We start from the raw sequence: 10,848 nt of genomic DNA, 5'->3' as shown, positions 1-10,848 counted from the left end.
GTCTTTTCTCCCACTCTCTAAATGGGTCTGGATCTTTCCCCTCCAGTTTCCACAGGTATAAAGCACCCCTCTCCTTCCTACTGATGACTCCCAGTTGACCACACTTCTGGTTACCTCTTCAAGCACATGATTTTGAAACCCTTTGAAAACAGGACTTGTTATCTTGCCTCTGAGATCAAGACATCCCTAGTGACGACCCCAACTTAAAGGCCCACATATGATCTTGGAAAGAGGAGGAAAGAAAGATGTTTGTAGTTTGTAATGAGTCCACAGCCTAGACATGAGGTCAAGTTTATTTTCAATATATTATCAGCATTCCATATGAAAATTCTCATTAATCACCCAATTACATTTATGATAGTGAATACCTGGGGAAACTTTTGATGTCCCAATAAAGGGATTACACACTGAAAAAAGACACAGCGATTAGCAAGCTAGATTTAAAAAAAAAAAAAAAAAAAACTATTTCATGGTTTGGAAAACATACCCTTAATAAACTAAATTGTAAAAGTAAGTTCCAAAGCAGAGCATACAGGGTAATACCAGTCTCAGAATTTATTTACATGAGTATACAGCACTCTTAGAAGAACATACATTAAAGAGTATGTTTTTGTCTCAAGAATAATAGAACTATGGTTGAGATTATTTTCCTTTTTTATGCTTTCACATATTTTCCCAATTTCTTCGTGAATTTATATTCTTTTATTATGATAATCTCTGGCCCAGTACAAGAATGTGTGTGTGTGTGTGTGTGAGAGAGAGAGAGAGAGAGAGAGAGACTTGTCCTTTATCTGGTACAGTTAACTCTCTCAAGTTAAGTAGAGTCTGACCTATCTCCACAGACTTATTGGTTGGGAATTTGCAAAATGAACTTAAAAAGGGAATAATATACTGTGGCAAAAAGATACAAAATGCAGAAGGTGAAAGACAAAAAGCTTAACTATCAGGATAAGAGTTTTGTAGCATTAAAATATTTCATGTGTGAGTATATGTAGAATTTCTGGTTTGCTGTATGTGTGATGAATGCACGTGTATGTGCAGACACACACATCTTGTGCAAGCATGAATGGAGACCAGAGGTGAATAAAAGATGACAGATGGGCCATCACACCCACTGGGTGCTGGGGAGCTAAACTCTGGCTATAATATGTGGCAAGCACTTTCTCCACTGAGCCTTCTCCTTAGACCCAGGAAGCTTTTATATTTTGTAAATTTAGTAACTTCAAAAATTATATAGACTAGAAACTTCAGTTAGTGAATGGTCTTTCTAGATTTCTCTTCGCTGTGTGTTAACCATCAAGAATGACCTGCAAATACAACTACATCCCAACCAGCTTCTTGAAGAACGAAGAATCTCCAAAAGCTTTCCAGTGTTTGCAAGGCTTGCATAGGCAAGAGTACAAATGTGAACTTCCACACCACATCCTTGGCATGGGTAGCAAAAGCACAAATAAATAATAAATAAATAAATAAAACAAGTTTTACCCTCTTACCCTAAAAAAAAAAATCTTCCTTGAAGCTCCTCCCTACTTGTGGGTGATGTGGTGTACCCCCCCCCCCGCCGGACCGCTCTCCCTGCACACTCCCAGCTTGCTCGCATTAGGTAAGGCCTCCACCACCAGTTCCCTTCCCATGCACCTGTCAGCCGGAGGGGCACGTGCCTATGTGTAGCTCATCTGTGGGAAGGTGGTCCTTGGGAAAAAGCTGTGCAGAAAATGTAGGACTCCAGGGTCTGTATACACAGAGCACCACAGGCTCTGGGGAGGCATGTCCCCTGCCTCCACTCGCTTCTTGTTCGCTGAGAAGGGTCATGCATGATGGCAGGCAGAATAGAAGAGCAGAAACCTATGAAATATGGGGTGTGGCCAGTGCTCCTGCTTGCTGGGTCGGAGGGCCATGTGTCTGGTATACCTCAGTTATCTGCTGCATTTCCTAGGGTGAAAAGAATAAGGAAGGACTGAAGACATAGCTCAGTGGTAAAGATCTTGCTACATCGCAGGTGCAGAGCCCTGGGTTCAACCCTCATAAATGCAAGAAAAAGGTGGGGAGAGAAGGAAACAAGGGAGGAAGGGAAAGAGGAAGGAGCCAGAAGATGATATATTCAAAACTAAGTTTTCCACAGGCCAGGGAAACTTCTCAGTGGTTAAAGATATTTGACTGCAATGCCTGAAGGCTTGGGTTTAATTCTGCAGTGTTCATGCAAAGTGAGATGTACAAAGTGACACATACGTCTACAGTTCCTTTGCATCAGCAAGTTGCTCCAGCTCTCTCATTCTCTCTCTCCCTCTCTTTTTCTTTCCCTCCCCCACATGAAAGATTTGAAAGACAGGCCCAGAGGAGCTCAGTTATTGTTGGGCTCCACCCTGAACTGAAAGCTGGGGATACCTTTAGACCTTAAAAAGAAAACATTAATGAAGCTTGTTAAGATAAGCAAATTTGGACATAGGAAAAGAGTAGTCTATGATCTAGTAGATGACCCAGATGAGTTCTAGGGTGATGGCACCTTCTATTGATATGACATGGATGATGCTAATTATCGCATGACCTTTCCCTGAGGAGACGTGATCAAATGGCTGCTCCTTCCCCCAATAGCTAGAGCACCAAGGACAGACCAAAGCATCGCTTCTACCCAAGCCAAGCTTAGTGAACCAGTAATTTTAATCCTTACTCGCAGAAATATGGATAATGGGTTATTTGCAGGATTGTGGGTGACCCCAAAGCAGCCATATCACCAAGATCTCACCCAGGCTGCATGATGACTTCTCCATAGCTGCATGGATGGACTTCCCCTTCAGTTAACCTTCCACACTCTATATACTCTAGAACCTTCCTCAATCAACATACAGCTAAGTCAGAATTACACACAGCTGTCAGGAAGGTGCTAAGATCTCAGGTGAGGGTCTAATGACCCTTCCCATGACCTCCTTCTATGAAGGAGTGTCAACAGAGCTGATCTTGAGGGTCTCCTGCCTGTTCTGAGGAAGGTGTAATGGTTGCTATGTTTGGAGGACAGTATTCATAACATTTGTAAATAGTGATGACTAAGTAGAAGCAGGTACTATGTTAAATATACACATGCAGGTAGTGTATATGGTATATACATATATAATATACATAAATGTTATTTATAATTATAGCAACACTTTGAAAGTGAAGCTTAAAATTATTCAATTACTTGCTTGAAGTCATGTTTCCAGTTAAATTGAAAAAGATTGCAATCTAAGTTTGTCTTGTTATTAAGACTAAATTTTAACCAGTCTTATATCTAAATATCACTAAATAAAAATAGAAAAATGAAAAAAGTAACAGACAAGGATAGATCCATGTTAGCTATCTAATGACGTCTTTGGGCATGCTGAGCTGAATGAAGAAAAGTGGCCTGAGGGTCAGGCCTATTAGACATGTACAAGTGTAGTAAATGTCTCTTCTGGGCTGGAAATATGGCTCAGTGGACAAGCTCTTGCAACTCGAGCCTCAGCACCTGAATTTGAACCCCCAGATTCCACATAAAAGCAGAGTCTGTGGTGGGCTTCTGTAATCCCCACATGCTAAGGTAGGAGAGAGACAGGAGAATTCCCATAAGTTAGCCAGAGGAGCGCAGCAGTGACCAACAACGAGCACAAGACCTGCTTCAGGTGAGGCGCGGGAGGACCACAGCCAGAGAGCTGTCCTCTGCTCTCCACACGAGCACTGCGGCAAGTGTGTGTCCATACACACACACACACACACACACAAGAAATGACTCTTCTTAGGAGTTAGACCAATACAGATCTTCAGGAAGGTTAGTTCAGGGTTCAGTTGAGAGGTGAATGTATAAATCTCATGCACAAGACTAAATCTAAGAGATGAATTTGTGAAGAGGTCTCCAAAGGGTAATCTTTGATCATTTGTGTTTAACTGAGATGAAGAGAAGCTAATCCCTTTAAGAGACCTTGTGATTCTTTGATGTTTCATTTTTACTTCCTATACTCATTTTCATGAAATTGCTTGCAACAGAATGACTTGATGAAAAATGGTGAAATTTCTTCCCTTGTATTTGAGGGGGAAAATAGAGAAGGTATAAAAAAGAAGGGCAAATATGAGAAAGTATAGGAGGAAAGGAAAAGGCAGAGAAGAATCCAGGTAGAATAGCAAGTGGTTCTTCAAGAGGCTGCTGGGTTCCGTTTGTGTCCTGCAGGAGAAAGAAAGAAAAAGAAAGTTTGTCCCAAGAACAAAAACAGTCTTAGGAATTATTTAGGTAAACTTGATATCCCAATATAATGATGGTGGGTTACCAGTGGTCCCTGGGCTTAATGGGTGAAACCCAGCCTGAGGCTGGGGTAGAGACTAAGGCAGGGGAAAGTGCCACCAACTTCTACCATATATGATTTCCACCAAAAAAAGGAGAGAGAGATAGAGGTTTGTGCCATATTACAATTAAAACACAGGACTCTGAAGCTTTCCATGCAGCTATGAATCATCTAAAAGAGATAGGGGTGGGAGAGATGGTTCAGCAGGTAAGAGAACTTGCTGTGCAAACATGAGTATTTGATCTTGATCCCCAGCACTCATGTAAAAAGCCAGGCATGATTGTGCATGACTGTCACCCAAGTGCTGAGGGAGGTGGAGACAGGAGGATTGCTGGGACCCCCTAGTTAGCCAGTCTAACAAAACTTTGGGTAGCACCAAATTCAGTGAGAGACCCTACCTTAGAGAAATAAGGCAGACGAGTGACAAAGGAGGACACCTGACACTGACAACGGCCTCCTCAAGCATGCACGTGCATCTGTGCACATGTGCACACACCAACCAACCAACCAACGCGTACATAAGTGAGTGAATGCATGAGTTCCATGCAAAACAACAGCGAATTTTTTTTTTCAAAATTCTATCTTCATCCTATACAAATTTTACCTAACGGAAAACATTGTAAACAAGTATTAATCTAATTAAACAGGGATATCGTGGAGTGAAGAATATTGATGTCTCCAACTTACTTCATAGAGAACTCATGAGTATGACACTGCAGCTATACCACAAGGAGTTAAAGAGTCTCATGGTTGGAAAGAGTCTCATGGTTGGCATATAGATGTTCACAATTGTTTTTGCTTTTAAAAGTTTGAAATTTTTCATAATAAAATGCTAAAAAATGCTTACTGTAGAAAACAGGTTACTTAAAAAGCAGTGTACCCACACAGGATTATCAATCCTTTTTAAAATATTTATTTACTTGCTTACTTATAAGAGAGAAAAATAGGCATGTCAGGGCAGCTCCAAATGAATTCCAGACAAATGTGCCACCTTTTGCATCTGGCTTTATGTTGGTACTGGGAATCAACCCTGGGTCCTTAGCTATTGCAGGCAAGCACTTTGACTGCTAAGCCACCTCTCCAGCTCTATCAATCCTTGTTTGACAATGCCATTGGGGAAAAGGGCTCACTGAACAATGTGAGTGTTCTCTTTTGTTTGTTTGTTTGTTTGTTTGTTTGTCTACTTTTTTCTCTTTTACAGACTAATATAGTACTAATAGGGGTATTTGGTAAAGCCATCCTTCATTAATACCAACTTAAAACTTACTAGAAATTTTACAATCCCATGGTTCTTATAAAATAATCTAATTAGAGAAATTCAGCTGTGGACACTGATGATGAATCTCATCATTGATTCTGAAGTGCATCCACTTACCAAAGAACTAGTCCACAAATGTTCAGCAGAAATTAATGCACTCTCTGTGGAGAACATGAGCTGGGTTTTGGTTTGGGTTTTGCTCCACGCTGGACTTTAGTAATGTAATGAGACCTAACATACACAAATTAGGTGATCTCTAATATAACTAATGATCAAATTTACACATTCTATCATGATTCATTTTTATGACTTCTGTGAGTGAATTTTGGGGTTTACATTTCATTCCGTCCTTGTAACTGTAGCTGATACCCTGGAGTGATGGGAAGTTAGAAATCAGGAAGGAGGATATAATTAATTTTACCTGTCTTACTGCTCACCAAAGTCAACAAATAACAATAATCAAACCAGCCCCTCCAGAAATAAAAACCTAAAACACATAGTTAAGCCATTGTTGTCTGAGATTTCAGTTAAATTAACCCTTGGTAATATTTTGAATGATTCTTTATTTTCAAATTACCTCAGATATTTCTATGTGATTATCCAGATCATAATGAATCAGTTGTATTTATGAATATAGAAAACCATTATCAATAATTGATTAAAAATTATCTCATGAACTGATATTAAAATGTATTCATTGACACTTGATAATTTCAGTAAGCTTAAAGAGAAATTTTTATTTTAAAGAAACAGTGGATTTCAAGGAAACCAGTGGCCCTATCTGATAAATCTTAGCTTTTTGTGGCAAGACAAGTGAATTTCAGTGTCTTTAAGAACTATAGTAAATTATACAATATTCTGGAATTTATATCCTAAAGAAATAAAAGAAATCCTCAGTCCCAAGATATAAAGTATAAATTCATTACTCATAAGACAATAAGCCTCCAATTTTCTGTTCTTACCCATTAAACATCTACTGACTAATGAGTTTTTCCAAAAATGACAGAAGTCTGATTTCCAATTATTTAGATAATTTTAGGATACCTGTCTTATTTAATGATTGGACAGGGAAACCAGTTGACTCACTCAATGTTTATTCAGCTCCAACATTGGCTGTAACAGGGATTTAAAAGTCAAAAATTAAAACTCCTTTACTGAACAATAGAACCACACTTTAATTTCAAAAAATGTCTTAAAGGAAATTTGGCACAGATTTCCTTTTGTCTCTACAGTGGAGCCTCTTTCTGGAGAGATAAAAAAATGGCTTCAGCATTAGGAGTTGAGATATCTAAATAAAACAACATAGTAATACAATTGATATCCAGTGAATTGATCACTATTTTTAAACAACTTATCCACTAAGTAAAATTGTTTCCCTTTGCCTTTCGAAAGCATTAAATATTAGATGTGCTTCATTAAAGAGAACAAATACAACATTTTAATTACTTTTTAAAATATAACATTTTACTTGCACTATGAAAAAAACAGAGAAATAAAATTTGTAAATTAGCCCTAGTATAGCAGGAGTGACAAACTAAAAGCACTACATGAAGAAAAGCATGTTCCGCTGAAGTCAGACAACAAAGAGCATATTCAACTATATAAATGACTAAAAGCAAAACTTACCTTCTGTCGGGTGCTCAGGGTCGGGAGTTGAGTACGCATACAGGCGGTTAAATCGGGCTGTGGCTTAAGGACACATCAGAGCTAAGGGTCTCAAGTTAAACTCCCAGAATGTTAGACAGAAATATCAAATCAACCTCCCCCCAAACACCTATCATATCTCAAGACCCCCCTGAGATAATCAGACCACAGTGATTAGTAGAAGCCCACACCTTATCATCAAGCTATCACAAGTAAAACTCCAGGCACCGCTGTGCCCATTCAATGACTGCACTGTGGTCTGCAGGGAGGACTGGTGGTCTGTGCCAGCTCCTCACAATGGCACACCTACCCCAAGGTGAACAAGCAGCCTGCCAGACAAAATGTTCTTCAGCGCAGTCCACAGTGAGCGCACAGCCATCCCTCTTCTAGTCACATCAGAACACAGCACGTGCTTCCCACACGCTCTGTCACCCCAGCTCTGTGGCTGGGGAGTTTTCAACATACCACACTGGGATCATAGCTCCAGGAAAGGATTTCTTACCAGGAATCAGATAGGGCTTTTAAAAAACAAACAAGCATGTACACTTCATCCTGCCTATTTTTTTTTACAGCAGTCTCCTCGTAATGAACCTTTCTTCCCTTCTAGTAAGCACATGCTCATATACACTGAAATAAAGAGGGTGTATAAATTAGCAAGCCAATATTATTCTGTAGCAAAGAATCAACCCCAATGCACAACAGGCACACCACTTCCTCCAAACAGGCATTTGGGGCAAAAGCATCAAGAGTGAAAAGCAAAAAGGCAAAGATGCCCACCAAATGAAAGAGGCATTGTAACTCTGTGCCAGGCTTCCCGACTTAGATTTGTTCACAGCCACACCACTGTTGTTACATTCCGAGATAGATCCATGGCTATCGGGCATGGCGACATGCAATGGGTATTCAAACCACAGTCAGTCTTAGCAAATTAGGTGAATTAGAGGCCACTTGATGGCATTCTCTTGTTGCTATTGTAATTACATCATTTTCCCTGGTCTTCATGATGGAGTGCAGTTCTCCTAGCTTCATTGTGCAATGTCGAAAGAGTCGGGAATGCGACATCCACTTTAAAAGCTCTTCAGATTCAAATTGGCATTTTACTTTATCTTGAAATTTTATTAGAGATTCAGATCATGCTGGTTTAAATGGAAAGGTGAGAACCCGGGTACTTTCAGTTTATGAATTATTCAGTCTCAGCCTGACAAAACTGCCATCCCTGAGCGGATGCTGCTGGTCCCTTCAGTCTCCACTCTGCTTGTCATCTTTATTTCTTTATCTAGGATCTCTTCTCAGTTGCAAGCTTGTCCCTCCGGGCTTGGCTTCACAAGCCAAGTATTTCGGGTTGGCAGTCACCAACGTGCTGCTGCCTCACATCACAGTCTCCACAGGCTGCCTTTTTCTCCTTTCTTTAAATCATTAGAAAAAAATCCATGACGACTTCTGTTAGGTTATTCAGTAAATTAGAACACATACACACACACATATGCACACACACGCACACACACACACACACACACACGGACATTGTTGTGAAGAAGGGTTATATTCCCCTAACATCACAAGAGAAGGTAAAATGGTGTGTTATGCCTCTTTCTTGGTTGCCGGGGTGACTCATCCAACTCACATAACATCAAGCAGAAGGAGCCAGGGCTAATACAGCCTTGCTGGCATCCTGATTTCCAGTCACAGTTGACGAGGGCTGCATGGCAGAAAGAGAGAGAGAAACAGAGGGAGAGAGACAGAGAGAGAGAGACCAATCCAGACCACTGCATACTTAGCAAACATGATTAGTTAGGAAAAAAAGAAGCCATCCAATGACCAAAATTAGACTGTCACTCTTCCAGGCTTCACCTGCACACAGACCACAGTCACAAGGATTCTGCAATTGATGTCTGGCTGCTGGCTGGTTGTTTCTAATTGACAGCTGTACCATAGCCAGAGAGGGCTAGATTGATTTAGGTCAATGAGATGAGTTTCTCCTTTAAACTGGATTCTAACTAAGGCCCTGGGGATCTGCATCAGTCCCCACAGGCAGCCTTAAATAGCAGCTGGGGAGTCCCACAGTGGCAATGAGTGGAGCCTGGGCAGGCCCAGGCCAGACAAACCAAGGCAAGCCTCGTCTTCATCTAGGCTTTCCTCCTGCAAGTGGAATAGTGCTGCATAAAAAGTCCCCACTCACCCCCACACCTGCCCCCACAAAAAACAAGAACTATTCACATGCATGGTGGGAAAGCAGCTGAGCTCCATCGGGCTTGGAGCCATACCTGCTTAGCTGAAAGTTCACGCGCCTCGGTAGATGCCATCATGTGCATGCAGACCACATCTCGGCTCCTGGCTATGCAAAGGTAAACTCTTCCCTTGGGAAACTCTCAAACAGCAGCAGGAAAAGAAAAGTTTCAGACTCCGTGCCTAGCTGCATGCCTCTGCTATGCCGCACTGCGACTGGGAACTGCGAGAGCGGAGCTGGCATTTGCAGGGCTGCAGAAACAGTAGCTATGACACAGCAGTCAGCTGACTTGCAGGCTGTTATCATTCAATGTCCCTCTAGAAGCAGGTCAGCTTCTAAGGTGGCACCAGACAGATGACCCTGAATGTAAACAGTGGCTACAGGACAAGCAGGCTTCTTACATCTACCTCTGGCAGTCAGTTCTTCCATTGGTTTTCTCTTAGGCAGAATTCAGGACTTAACTATTTCCATTCTGCCTTCTAAGCTCAAGGGCTATTCTTGGGGTGGCCATTCCAAACAGGCTTATCTTTGTCCCTATCTTTGGGATCCATTTCAATGTCACAAGAATAACTGTGGAAAAAGTCTTGCTCATATTTTGGCTTTAAATGCATACTTTTTTAAAAATTGGGTAGAAATTATATTAAGTTACTTGTACACTGTAATGAACTTGAAAATTGTATCTAATAGAATGCTGAGAATAATGGAGAACTCTTAGAAGTTAGTCCAGAGTTAGCCATAGATCATGGGCCACCACACTAAAGCAGTGTGCACACTCTTGTCAGGAAATGTGTAAGTGTGAGTCCCAATTAACATGATATTAGAGCAAAAAGCTTTGTGTGGTATTACCCTAGTGGTTTGAGGCACTGCTAAAATAAGAAAGCAGTCATTACCAGGCATTTGTTTAATGACTGTAATCATACTGAGTTAATTTAATTTGCTACAATGTTTAACAGAAAGTCAATTATAAATTCCTGTTAAAAGAATAACAATAGCCTGGCGTGGTGGTGCATGCCTTTAATCCCAGCACTCGGGAGGCAGAGGTAGGAAGATTGCCGTGAGATTGAGGCCACCCTGAGACTCCATAGTGAATTCCAGGTCAGCCTGGGCTAGAGTGAGACCCTACCTCGAAAAACAAAACAAAAAAAAATAATAATAATAACAATACCAGTCTTTGCATGTCCTTTCCCCTATAGAAATAGTCTCTAACGATAACCTCTGTCCTCAGTATGGAGAGAGCACTCAGAACGGGCTACATGCTCTACCAGACAAGCCTTGGCCAACTTCCTGGAGGACAGGCTCTGAGGGTTCTGTGCTGGAAAAGCACATTTTTTGAAGAACAGAGGACTGCCCCGTCTACCCATGCCACTCACAATTACAAAGATTTTGGTGATCTTTTCTACATTTCTTTTTTATGAATTTAATTTTCTGTC

At 40.9% G+C, this 10,848-nt stretch overlaps 2 long non-coding RNA genes across 2 annotated transcripts; both read right to left on the bottom strand.

Annotated features, from left to right (window-relative positions):
• Nucleotides 1-275: 275 nt before the first annotated feature.
• On the bottom strand, nucleotides 276-9,629 carry LOC123455504. The gene is made up of 3 exons (XR_006633963.1): nucleotides 9,456-9,629; nucleotides 7,502-8,890; nucleotides 276-1,932 (listed from the first exon to the last, which is right to left on the bottom strand). It is a non-coding gene; the product is annotated as an uncharacterized LOC123455504 (long non-coding RNA).
• Nucleotides 4,014-7,491, bottom strand: LOC123455503. Its single transcript, XR_006633962.1, has 2 exons — nucleotides 7,174-7,491; nucleotides 4,014-4,171 (listed from the first exon to the last, which is right to left on the bottom strand). It is a non-coding gene; the product is annotated as an uncharacterized LOC123455503 (long non-coding RNA).
• Nucleotides 9,630-10,848: the final 1,219 nt, after the last annotated feature.

The sequence above is a fragment of the Jaculus jaculus genome, chromosome 17, assembly GCF_020740685.1.
Source record: "Jaculus jaculus isolate mJacJac1 chromosome 17, mJacJac1.mat.Y.cur, whole genome shotgun sequence".
In the NCBI taxonomy this organism is placed as follows: domain Eukaryota; kingdom Metazoa; phylum Chordata; class Mammalia; order Rodentia; family Dipodidae; genus Jaculus; species Jaculus jaculus.
The sequence above is the reverse complement of the archived record's forward strand: the minus strand, read 5'-3'. Positions and strand labels throughout refer to the sequence as shown.